The sequence below is a fragment of the Nematolebias whitei genome, chromosome 1 (genome assembly GCF_014905685.2).
Source record: "Nematolebias whitei isolate Nwh7 chromosome 1, NemWhi1, whole genome shotgun sequence".
Taxonomy (NCBI): domain Eukaryota; kingdom Metazoa; phylum Chordata; class Actinopteri; order Cyprinodontiformes; family Rivulidae; genus Nematolebias; species Nematolebias whitei.
Window position 1 is genome coordinate 81,294,461 of NC_056498.1, and position 13,899 is coordinate 81,308,359.

A 13,899-nucleotide genomic window follows, 5' to 3' on the forward strand; every position below is an offset into this window, starting at 1 on the left:
CCACGTTCCCTGAGGTCAGAGGACCAGTTGCTCCTCACAGTTCCAGGAACTTGTCTTAAGCGCAGAGGTGACAGGGCCTTCTCTGTAGCATGACCAAGACTCTGGAACGAGTTACCTCTGCTTGTCAGACAGGCCCCCTCCCTCTTAGTTTTCAAGTTCTGTTTAAAAACCCACTGCTATTCGGTGGCTTTCAACACCAGATGATCTGTGTTTTGAACCTGTATGCTCCACACTGGTTAGTCGTCATTATCTGCATCATTTTTTATGTCTATATTCTGATTTACTTCATTTTTTTATTTTGCTTTGTGTGTTACCTGTTATTCTGTCTGTACAGCACTTTGGTTGGCCTTGTCGCTGTTTTAAGTGCGCTATAAATAAAATGGTATGGTATGGAGTGCAGCACAGTGGCACAACTGGTAGAGCTGCTGCCTCTCAGAGAGCAGGTCCTTGGTTCAAACCCCGGTCCAGGGGCCTTTCTGGGTGGAGTTTGCTTGTTCTCTCTGTGCATGCGTGGGTTTTCTCCAGGTGCTCCAGTTTCCTCCCACAGACCAAAAACATGCATGTTAGGCTGATTGGTTACTCTAAATTGTCCCTAGGTGTGAGTGAGAGAGTGAATGGTTGTTTGTCTCTATGTGTCCCTGTGATGGACTTGCGACCCATCCAGGGTGTACCCCGCCCCTCGCACAGTGATTGCTGGACATGGGCACCAGCGACCCCCGTGACCCAAAATGGAATAAGCGGGTAAAGATAATGGATGGATTGATAGTATGGTATGGTATGGTATGGTATGGTTACTACACTGATCAATGTGTTGGCCTGCCTGACTCGGTCAGCTAACGCCACCGTCAATCACAATAAAACCATCAACTTTGATGTCTTCAACATCCGCTTGCTTACGAGTAAGGGGTGTCTTGTGCAGGATATCATCTCTGATGAAGATTCAAAGATTCTTTCAAAGATTTTATTACTGAACTTGCAGGCTTTCTGATGCATCTCTCCACAGTTTCACCAAATATAATACTTCTGGGGGATTTTAATATTCATGTGGATAATGATAATAATCCTCTTACCAAATATTTCATATCCTGCTTGGACAGTTTTGGACTACAGCAATATACTAACTTCCCCACGCATATTAAAGGACATATTTTGGATTTAATCTGCTGCTCAGGTGTTGAACCTGTTGACTGTAAAACCGATTCCTTCCCTTTTTCAGATCACATGTTTTTTATCATTTGGAGTTAATATTTCTCTTTCTAAATCTAACCCCCCACATACTATAACTTTTCATAAAATTAAGGACATTAACTTGGATAATTTATCATCTGGTATCAGTAATCTTCCCAGTGTTAACCAGTTTTCTACCCCTGATGAACTGCTCTCACACTATAACAAATATCTCCATAACCTTCCAAACAATCTTGCTTCACTTATCTGATCTGTTTCATTCACTCATACTGCACCTTGGTTTACTTCCACCCTTAGACAGTTAAAAGCAAAAGGACGTCAACTTGAAAGACTCTATAGGACAACTGTTCACTGTTCGCAAAGACATGTATTCAAAGCACATTCTATACTACAAAGATGCCATTTCTACAGCTAAATCCATGCATTATTCTAGTTTAATCAGTTCAAATGAGGGTAATTCCAAGGCTCTCTTCTCCCTACTTGCAAATATTACAAAACCACCTGATTCACTTCCTCCTCATTTGTATTTCTCTGATTTTTGTAACACTTTGGTATCATTTCTCCATTCAAAAATTGCACATATCCACCAACAATTGCTACCCACTGCGACTTTAATGTCAACTGTTCCAGTTCCAGCTGCCCTTACTAATTCACTTTCTGTATTTACTCTCCCCTCAATCAATGACATCTCCAAATTAATTCAAAAATCTAAATCTTCAACCTGTCATTTAGATCCCCTTCCAACTGTTCTTGTTAAAACTACCCTTCCCTCTCTGTCCCCTTTCATCACAGATATTACACTTGTTACTATGGGGAGCAGAACATTCAGCTGCTCTGCTCCCCAGCTCTGGAACTCACTCCCACCTGATAGTTGTTCGGGGGGCCTTTCTAGGTGGAGTTTGCATGTTCCCTCCATGAATTTTCTCCAGGTACTCCAATTTCCTCCCACAGACCAAAAACATGCATGTTAGGCTGATTGGTAACTCTAAAGGCTCCAGCATACTTGGGCGGACCTCAGTCCGAGAAGTTCCACGTGTACCAGATTAGAGGCAACGCGGTTACCCTTAAGCAATGTCAGTGCAAAGATCAATTTTTACAACTACGTACACGTACTCGGTGTTGCACAATGAACTGCCCGGCAACAGACTGTTTTGTATGCAACACCAATGTATTAAATCCCCCTTCTTCATCTTTGGTCTGGTTTTATGGCCTTTTCTTTTGTTTTTTCCAAGAGGCAAGCAATCTCATGCTCCTCCTCTGTTGACACCATGACTGAAATGGTGAGAAATTAAGGAATTTGTCACGAGTGAAATAAAATCAGGCCCAGCGTGGCTGCGGGAGGGTCTGGAGATTTCCTGGTGGGCTGGTCTGATGTGTGGGCTGCAGGACCAGTGCTCCCTTCTTCTTTTTTAATGTTTTTATTTTAGAACTTTTTATTACCAACATATAAACACAGAACACTACTGCGGCTGGGGCTGTCAGCTCTTGTTGTTTTTTTGCGACCTGTCAATCAGTCCAGAAGGTGTGTCAGCAACTGACCAATCGGCAAACTCAATTTGTCCCAAAGTAAATGCCCCTTGCCTGCAGAGCTGACTGCAGCCGGTCATGATGTATGCTCGAGTATGAAGTCTCAACCGTCTGCGAACAGTGCGCACAGTTTGCACGTGTGTAAAGATAATAGATTAAATTTATTTTTCCTTTTACTTTATTGAACTGGAGAGTTTAGTTCAGATCTTTCATAGATAATCAAATCAAAAATCCCTCTAAGCTCCTGGCTGTCAGTCAACAAAGTTGAAATCACACCAAGGGGGTAAAAACATTTACTGCCAAATGCAACAAGTTTTAGGTAATGCTTGACCCATGTGGCAGACTAAGGAAGACGCAGAGACAGAGTTACAAAAATAAATGTCTTTATTTACATGTGCAGAGGTCTTTTGGGGCTGTAAGAGAAGATGGGAAAATGGTGAGTTTTTGAAGAAGTATTGAATGATGTTTCATTCAAAGGAGGACTAAGGTCTTACTGAAAATGTATTTTCTTGTAGTTAAAGTCTGAGGAGAGGTTTGCGAGGTTCTGGTTTCCAGGAGGTCTTTGGTTTGGAGAGAGGTGAGTCCCATTGGAGAGAGGATCAGGTTTGAGTTGAGGTTGAAGGCTGGTCTTCAGGCTGAACACTTTGAGTAGTAGTTGAGACACAGTCAGGACAGGTTGAGGTCTCAACAAGCAATGAGGCCTTGGAAGGCTAGAAGAGCCCAGGACTTAGCCGGTCAAAGCAGATGGCTGCATGCCCTGAGCAGGGCCAGATTAACAACCCCAGGGGCCCCTGGGCACTGAAGCTCACAGAGCCCCCCTCCCTAACTAGTAGTAGCTTTCAACACCAGATCTGTGTTTTGAACCTGTATGCTCCACTCTGGTTAGTCGCATATTTATTATCTGCATTGTTTTTATGTCTATATTCTGATTTACCTCATTTTATATATTGCTTTGTGTGTTGCCTGTTTTTCTGTCTGTACAGCACTTTGGTTGGCTTTGTCGCTGTTTTAAAGGCTCTATAAATAAAATGGTATGGTAACCTAACACCAATTTTATTATATATATATATATATATATATATATATATCCTGCAGTAATCCAGGCAAAAGGAGCCCCAACTAAGTATTAAGTGCTGAACATGCTCATACTGTTCATGTTCATACTTTTCAGTTGACCAACATTTCTAAAAATACTTTTTTTTATTGGTCTTAAGTAATATTCTAATTTTCTGAGATACTGAACATTAAAATAAATAAATATTTGAAATATATCTGTCTGTGTGTAATGAATGAATATAATATAAAAGTTTCACTTTTTTAATGGAATTACTGAAATAAATCAACTTTTCATCATATTCTAATTTTATGGTAAATGGACTGTATTTATATAGCGGCTTTTTATCTGATCAAGATACTCAAAGCACTTTACACTTCAATCTGTGCCCTCATTTACACATCCATACATCACTCTATAAAGCTAATTGAACAAATCATTCTAGAGACTAATTAGCTTTAGATCACATTCATACACTGATGGAACGAGGGGTTCAGTGTCTTGCCCAGGGACACTTTGGCATGTGACTGCCGGTGGATTCGAACCCCGAACTCTTGCATTGGAGGACTGCTCTAACCACTCAGCCACAGCCGCCCTACCACCAGTAGATTGTATTATCTGCACAATCTTAACAGTTTATATTGGCCTATTCACTTCACAGAAAGCATAATGGCTCTTTAATTCTTCTTCAAGGTCTTTTTCTTTTTTGTAGGCAGGATAGGAAGTATATGAAACTCAGAGAGTCTGTCAGCTGTTTGTTTACAAAGTGAAATGAGCACACATGCAGTGTTTTGGGTGGTTTCTTCAAATTCAGATTTTTCAGCCACATTCTTCTTAATTCCTCATCTGTAGGTAGGCGATGGAAACCATACCGCTTCACAGGAACAATTTTTTTGTTTGTTTGTTTTGGGTCCGTGTTCAAACTCTGTTTGCTGTAGCCTTAGCTCGGTTAGGTTGTTCGTGCAGCCTCAAACAGCACAGCAGGACCTGAACCCCTGTAGGACATTTTAGTAAACTTCACGTTTAAACAAAACAATGTTGCTTTGATAAACTGGATGCAAATAACTTACAAAAAAAAAAAAAAAACGCAGTCGTTCTATTACTGATACTTCCCATGTCTGACCGGAAGGTTCTTGGAGAAACGTTTCTACAGTAAATGCACCAGGAATAAGGTGAGATATTTATCGGGTTTTGTGTTTTATTTTGAAAAACGGAAATTCACTCTGCCCCATTGTAACCGTTATTTTGAGCAACTTCACCATCCTCCCTCACACTGCTGTATTCAATCAACCTTTATTTATACAGGTAAATCCCAATGAGCCTCGAGGACTCATTTACAAGAGAGACCTGATTTCAACAAAGAAAGATGACAACAATGGACAACAGCAACAACAATAAGCAGTTATAAAAACTCATACTACATTTTTTTTTTTTTTAACAAATAGGATGGCTAAAAGGAAAAAGGTAACAAAACAAAAAACAGCTAGATTCCAAGACAAATGTAGAAAACTAAAAACAGGAACATGTCTGCATTGGACCCTGCCAGGAGTCCAACAGATTCTTAAAGACACTTAGAGAGGTCAAGGTCGAGAGCTTCAAATCTTTTTGTAAGATATTCCAGGAAACAGGAGCGGAGTAGGAGAAGGCCCTTTTGCCTAGTTCAGTCCTCACTGAGGGAACACTGTAGGTAATAATGTCCTGAGAGCGCACTCCGTAGCTGCACTCACGCAGAGACATGTAGGAGGAGATGTATGAAGGCAACAGACCAAGAAGTGATTTAAAGATGAAAATGTACCAGTGAGGGAGTCTGTGTGAAGTTAAGTTAAGTTATAGTTAAGTAGTATTGCACGGATGAGGACAATCAGAGTGCCCGAGGTGTTTGGTGCCACAAAAAAATTCTGCCGGCAGAGGGCCCATCTGTGCCAAGGGCCCCTGGGCACGTGCCTTGGTCCTGAGCCTGGTTTTGCTGGAGGTTTCTTACTTTTAAAAGGGGAGTTTTTCCTCTCCACTGTTGCCATTGTGCTGGCTCAGGATGGGAGACTGCAACGAAATGAAGATTCAACAAGTCTGCTGGTTTCCTTAGATAGAGAACTTTGGCTTTTCTATGTATGTGAATATTTCTTTAAAGTACCCTGAGACAACTTTGTTGTGAATTGGCGCTATATAAATAAACTGACTTGACTTGGAAGTCTCATTGGCAGGATAATGTCCCATTGCTGAATAAGTATCTGGCTGAGGCTTGTATGCTCCTGCAGATCTTCCAAATCAGGTTCAGGTGTGTGGTGTTGGTTGGTATCTGCTGCAGCTGTGGGAGAGAGTGAGTGTGGCTGGAAGAAAACCAGAACTCCAACAAATTGTATTCACTTGCAGTGAATAATAGCACCAGAAAACAAAAACAATAAAACAAGAAAAATAATCTTTAAAATACAGATGCTGGTCATAAAATTTGAATGTCATGAAAAAGTTGATTTGTTTCAGTAATTAAATTCAAAAAGTGAAAATTGTATATTATATTCATTCATTACACACAGACTGATATATTTCAAATGTTTATTTCTTTTAATGTTGATGATTATAACTGACAACTAATGAAAACCCCAAATTCATCCATCCATTATTTTTACCCGTTTATTCCATTTTGGGTCACGGGGGTCACTGGTGCCCATGTCCAGCAATCACTGTGCGTGGGGCGGGGTACACCCTGGACAGGTCGCAAGTCCATCACAGGGCACCCCAAATTCAATATTTCAGAAAATTAGAATATTACTGAAGACCAATTAAAAAAATTAATTAGAAAAAAGAAAAGAAATTTAGAAATGTTGTTCAACTGAAAAGTTTGAACATGAAAAGTATGAGCTTGCACAGCACTCAATGCTTAGTTGGGGCTCCTGTTGCTTCGATTACTGCACCAATGTGATGTGGCATGGAGTCGATCAGTCTGTGGCACTGCTCAGGTGTTATGAGAGCCCAGGTTGCTCTGATGGCCTTCAGCTCTTCTGAATTGTTGGGTCTGGTGTATCACATCTTCCTCTTCACAAAACCCCATAGATTTTCTATGGGGTTAAGGTCAGGTGAGTTTGCTGGCCAGTTAAGAACAGAAATATCATGGTCTTTAAACCAGGTACTGGTAGTTTTGGCACTGTGTGCAGGTGCCAAGTCCTGTTGGAAAATTAAATCTGTATCTACATAAAGTTAGTCAGCAACAGGAAGCATGTAGTGCTCTAAGACTTCCTGCTAGATGGCTGCATTGACCTTGGACCTCAGAAAACAGTGAACCAATACCAACAGATGACATGGCCCCCCAAACTATCACTGACTGTGGAAACTTGACAGTAGACCTTAAGCAACATGGGATCTGTGTCTCTCCTCTCTTTCTCCAGACTCTGGGACCTTGATTTCCAAAGGAAATGCTAAATTTATTTTAATCAGAGAACATAACTTTGGACCACTCAGCAGCAGTTCAGTCCTTTTTTTCTTTAGCCCAGGCGAGACGCTTCTGATGCTGTCTCTTGTTCAAAAGTGGCTTGACATAAGAAATTTGACAGTTTAAACCCATGTCTTGCATATGTCTGTGCGTGGTGGTTCTTGAAGCACTGACTTCAGCTGCAATCCACTCTCTGTGAATCTCGCCCACATTTTGGAATGAGTTTGTTTCACAATCCTCTCCAGGGTGCAGTTATCCCTATTGCTTGTACACTTTTTTTTTTCTACCACATTGTTTCCTACCTTCACCTCTCTATTAATGTGCTTGGACATAGAGCTCTGTGAACAACCAGTGTCAATGGTCATATTTTGGACAACTGTCAAGTCAGCAGTCTTCCCCATGATTGTGTAGCCTACAGAACTAGACTAAGAGGCCATTTAAAGGCATTTGCAGGTGTTTTGGTCAATTAGCTTATTAGACTGTGGCACCAGGTGTCTTCAATATTGAACCTTTTCACAATATTCTAATTTTCTGAGATACTGAATTTGGGGTTTTCATTAGTTGTCAGTTATAATCATCAATATTAAAATAAATAAATGTTTGAAATATTTTAGTCTGTGTGTAATGAATGAATATAATATACAAGTTTCACTTTCTGAATAGAATTACTGAAATAAATCAACTTTTTCATGATATTCTAATTTTATGACGGGCAACACCTGTGGAATAACTGTTAATGTTATGTTTAATGTATGCCTTCTTCTTTTATACTTTGGTGAGGTTGTTACTTCCTGTCTCTCTTATTTACGTATGTTTAATCCGTAGTTTGGCATTCTTGTTGCTGCCATGGTACCAACATGTGTCTCTTATGTTGTTGTCACCAATATTTAAATCTAAATTATTAGCTAAAATGCTGCTTTAGTGTTTATGCTTGTGCTGTGAAAATGTATCTAAAACTTTGCTGAAGTTTCCCTACAGGGGTTTTTGTGTGTAAAGTGTACTACTGAAACATGATATTTCTTTTTTCACTTTGTGTGTGTGTGTTTGTGTTGGGGGTGGGGGGGGGGGGGGGGTATTAAACCACAACTGTTGGAGTTGAGCCAGTGTCTTTAGGTTGCTTACGCTGTAACAATAACCAGGTCGAAGCTCAGCTCATGCTTAAGGCCTTCACCTGGTTACACCCACCCACAGCCCTCTCCATACCGCTACCCCCTCCCTCCAAAAAAAAACCCCATACACATACAGTACAGCTAACACGAAAATAAGTACACTCAAAGAAGTTTTACTTTTTCCTGTTCTGCACTCTGTGTTCTTTTGATACATTCACATAAATGAGGCTACAACATATTATTTCTCTTTCTTTTTACGCCTCCCCCACACATGTCACACACACATGCCAAAACACATTGCATGTTGCCACCATCAAAATGCAAATCCACCTGCTTCTCGGCTCCTTGCTGCACATATTTATTTTTTTCTTGTGACTTCATTAGAGAGGAAGCAGAACCTGGGTGACAACTTTAATTACAGGTGTGCACACACACACTGGAAGCTATTTTCTCTTGACTTGACCTAATCATCATCAATATCCTCGTCATTGCCGCCACCATCCACCCCCACAAGGCCATCATGCTGGGAGTAGATGAGGTGCCCTAAAATACATGCATGTACATCAGCAGGATGTAGGCAAATACACGACTGTTCAAGATGCTAAATAGTTAAACTGAGGGTTAGTTAGTCTGGGATACTGCAGAGGTGAAGGTGGGTGTGTCTGTATTTGAGTGGTGGTGTGGTGGTGGTGGTGTATTGTTGGGGAATAATTGCCTGGAGACGGTGCAGAAATAAGCTCTAATGGTCACTAATCCAAGCCTGGAGAGAGCCTCTCCACAGTGCTCCACTGAATGCCAGTAATGGGCTTCCAGCTCTGTCACTTACATATGCATAGATCTTTCTCCATTAAAGCTGGTTTGAATGACAAATATGGGTGGATGAATAAAAAAAAAAGAAATAGAAAAAGAGTGATAGTGCTAGAGGAAGATTTCCTCTTGGCTGGCAGTAATTTGGCAGCCGATCAGGCCCCCATCCTTAAATCTCATTACCCTATTGTTCGCATGATGCTGCCCGGGTGAAGCGCTAGGGCACGGTATTCAGCTTGGAGTGGCTCAGTGATGATTTGGACCTGGTACTTTTTTCATCTGCGACAAGGAGATATTCATGTAACTAAGTTACATTAATGGTTCCACATTGAGAAGTACTGATTTTGTTCCATTCAATTTTTTTCTTATTTTCAGTCTTTGATACATTTTCCCCTAAATGTATTCAGTTACCACCCTGAAGTAGTACCATGAGTTGTCCACTTTTAGGCAGATTGTGTGTGTGTGTGTGTGGTGGTGGTGGTGGTGGTGGTGGTGGGGGGGGGGGGGGGTTAAACCAACACAGGCCACAATGACTACTTTACAGTCTACTTTTGCTCTTTTTTTTTGCTCTAGTGGTGCTGTGGGTGTCCTTATAACTGTGTTTGATGCATCTTTTTTTTGCTCAACAGCAACTCTTGAGAAATAAAAGAGCCCATACGCAAAAGAAAGTTAATTTGCCAAGCTTATTGAACACTTTAAAACGGAAAAACACTGCTAAAGTTGAGACTACTTACCTAAAACCACACTGAGCATGTGCAGCACGAGGTACTGATCTATCATCTGAGTCTCCATCGACTCCTTGTTTTGAATGTTTGTGTTCTTTCAAATTCCACTTTAAACTGAAATCACCATGCACAGAAACAACCTCTACAGATAAGCATGCAAATGTACTGTTTTTCACATGCTGAAAATCATTTCTGAGCATGTTAAAATAGTTTCATTATCCCATTGAAGCTATGTTTTGTTTTATTTTACATATTTCCACAGGAGAAAAGTGATTTTCACATAAGTTCATGTGATTTTTCTGTAAGGATCTTCAGCATTTTGTTGTTGATGGTTAATGTGTTTAAGTGACATTGCTGTAGCATGTGCAAGGCCCGTGGGTCAAATCTGGCCCTTGTTAACAACTTATCTGGCCTGTCAAGATATTTTAAATTTAAAATATTTTTTTATCATTTCACATTTTGCTTTAAAAAAAAAGATAAATATTTAATTTAGCTGGCTAACGTTGAAGCCAGAAAAAATTGTTGGATTTTTCAGTAATATTTTATTTTCATGTGGAAAGAACAGCAGACTGTCAAATAAGACAGATCAAACTTGTGTTGATGAACCAGATGTTGGGAATGGACTGAATCAGGCCCCTGGACCCAGTTGTTACATTTGTCCCCCTGTTGTAAGTGACTTTGACACTGCTGCATAAGTCCTTCAAACTGGTTTATAGTAAGACTAAGAGACGTTATAAACCTCAAAGAATATGTTTAAAAGCCCGTCCTTCTATGACATCAGTTCAGTGTAAGCTGTACTGCACCTTCACCGTGTATTCAGACTGTTCTTGTTGTCATCTTACAAGCAACACAAATTCATTGTTTAGAAGACTCAAATGTATTTTGTTTTGAATACATTTAATAACGGGGCAGCACGGTGGTGCAACTGTTAGAGCTGCTGCCTCTCAGCGAGCAGGTCCCAGGTTCAAATCCCAGTCCGGGAGCCGTTCTGGGTGGCGTTTGCATGTTCTCTCCGTGCATGTGTGGGTTTTCTCTGGGTACTACAGTTTCTTCCCACAGACCAAAAACATGCATGTTAGGCTGATTGGTAACTCTAAATTGTCCCTAGGTGTGAGTGAGAGAGTGAATGGTTGTTTGTCTCGTTTGTCTCTATTTGTCCCTGTGATGGACTGGAGACCTGTCCAGGGTGTACTCTTTCCCTCGCACAGTGATTGCCGGACATGGGCACCAGCGACCCCCGTGACACAAAAAATGGAAGAAGCGGGTAAAAAGATAATGGATGGATACATTTTATAACTTTTAGTCAAAAGTTGACAAAATGGTATTGCCGTTTAACTTCTCTTACTCCGCTCCTGTTTCCTGTAACTCCTTGCAAAAAGGTCTGAAGCTCTCGACTTTGACCTCTCTAAGGATTTTTAGACAATTGTTAAGTTCATGGCAAAAATCAATGCAGACATGTTCCTGTTTTTAGTATTTTACACTGTTTCATAATGTAGCATGGCTTTATTTTGTTTCATATCACTAGTTGTATTTACTTTTTAATTTATATATATCTTATGGCTGTTTATTGTTGTCTGCACCTCATCTGTATTCTTTGTTTAAAACAGGTCTCTCTTGTAAATGAGTCCTCGTGACTCAATGAGACTAACATGTAGAAATAAAGGTTGAATGAATTCGACTGGAGTTTGAAACTGCAGACCAGTTAGTCTGTAATGTTGCCAGAACAAAACTGGATTAGAAGAAGTGGGTGCACTCCTAATCCTAATGGTTTAGTGAAGAAAATAGAAACCATGTTGAAGCTCCAAGAAAAAAATCAACAGTTGCAATTTTGACCAACCTCATACTTAGAAAGCTATGTAACATCTTGACACAAGCATTAAAAGCTATTTAGCAGTATTGTTTAAATGTTCTTAATGTTAAATGTTATCCCCCAGTACTTAACTTTCTGATAAAATGTACATTTTTACCTGAAAAGTGGATAATTTGGAATTAAAAATTCTGATTGTGGAAACACTGGAGACGTGTTTTAGGAAGGTGTTCACAGACCAGTACATACAGAGTACGACTGACATCTGGTCTGAGGAAATAAACTTGATATTCACTGTGATAAATGCTTTATTTGCTTTTGCTGCTCTTCATCCCTCTGTTTTAGTCACTGAAGTGCATATTTAGATAGACATTGCTACAGATGAAATTCTACAACTACACAACATGAATGATGTCAGAGGAGTCGCACTGCAAACAGTTCTACAGAGTTGGAAATAATCCAGGTGAATGTAGAGACCAGCATACATGCAGACTCTATCTAATAATTAAATTAATTTTATTTTAACGGAACAATAATAAATTTAAAAATAGTGTAGGGCCACTCTACTGGCATGCTCAGATTGTGCATGTGTATCCATGAATGTACCAGTATATTATTTAATCATTACATCTTTAATAGACAGATGGAAAAACAAAGCAGTTAGGTAGTACAAAGTGTGAAAAAAACATAATTATTCTCAATAAATACATATAATTAGTAACCGTATCTACAAAAGTGTGTAAAAATAAACATCATGTAAATAAGGTTGTGCAGTGCTACGTATGAAATGAAGCCAAAAACATAAATGTGTGAGCAGTGAACGTACAGGATTTATTTATGTTTTTAACTATGGAAGTATATTTTATAGAGAAAGAAGACAAAACCTGCAGCTCAGGCAGACGGGGTTAGTTTTCATGTAAAAACTGACAATAGTTCAGCCACAGTAAAAAGGTTCCTTCCAGGAAGACAGAATGTACTGTAGCTGACTTACCAAACTTTTTTAACCTTTCTCCTGTCTTTGAACCTTGTACCAGCTCTGTACCTTGGTGGAGTGTTGGTTAGGGGTTATGAATCTTTCCATTAATCTATATTAATGTTTCCTAATTAGTTTGTGGGCACTGCTCTGAGAATCTTGGTTCCAGTCGACCCACTTCCTGTCACTCTTTTTTCCATTAAACCAGAGTGGAAGTTTTGTGTCTGCTTTGGCAGTAGGTGTCTCAAATTGCTTTGCGTCTTAGACCCTGAAACTTGGTGCAAACTTGGTTCATGGTCCAAATGAACCAGACCTTGGTCATGATGTAGTCACAGACATCTCAGACTGTGAAGAACAAAGTTTTGTACTGCAAAAAAACCAACATATGCTTTGGTCTGTATTAGGAGGCCTGAGCGAATGTCTATGTGACCCCATCAGGGTAAAGAAGCCATAATAACAGGATGGACTTTGGAGCCTCTTCATCTTCTTGAGATGCCAGATGGCATCCATTCAGACCTCAGCAGGGGAGTCAGAGGACACTTACAGAATACTCAAATGAAAACAAGCACACATGCCAGACATTTCAAAAACAGGATTAATCAGAGCCTGAGGAGCTTCAATTCACCTGTTTCTTTTTACCTCCCATTGCACGAATCAGTGCCATTTGCTTTAAAACAATTCTCTGAAAATACACTTAGGTATTTCATCCAAGATATTTCAAACAACTGTGAGGAGGGGCGTGTACTTAATGAAACTTGTCACTAAGAGTCCTGGGAATCTCAGCAAATGCATATCCTGTTGTTACAGTTTTGTAATTTGGTGTCAGCACAGTTTCCAGACCAAACATGGTCCTCTGTGACCATAACATATGGATCTGCTATAAAACTTTGGTTGTTTGTGTATGTGTGAGTGTGTGTGTGCAAAATGTATGAGTTCAAGGACAAACAGAGCCTTTATGTGCAGGAACGAATGTATCAGAATCACAAGATAAAATGTTTCATATTTCATCCCGATGCAAGCTCAATAAAACAAGTAGAATAATCCAGCCAGATTACGTCAGGTCCTCTGAACGGATTCTTCTTGTTGATACGTTTTGTCTTTTATCCAAAAGTCTTAAGACTGAAGAAAACCTGACTTAACCTGGTTAGTTGCTTATTTCACTATTCTGTAAGTGCAGCTACTCGGCAGGGCGGAGGGGTTCTTAACACAGGACTATCAAAATTTGAGTGGCATTGCTTTGTTTGTGTGTGCATGCGTGTCCGTGCTGTCCAAGCAAATGTAGGAC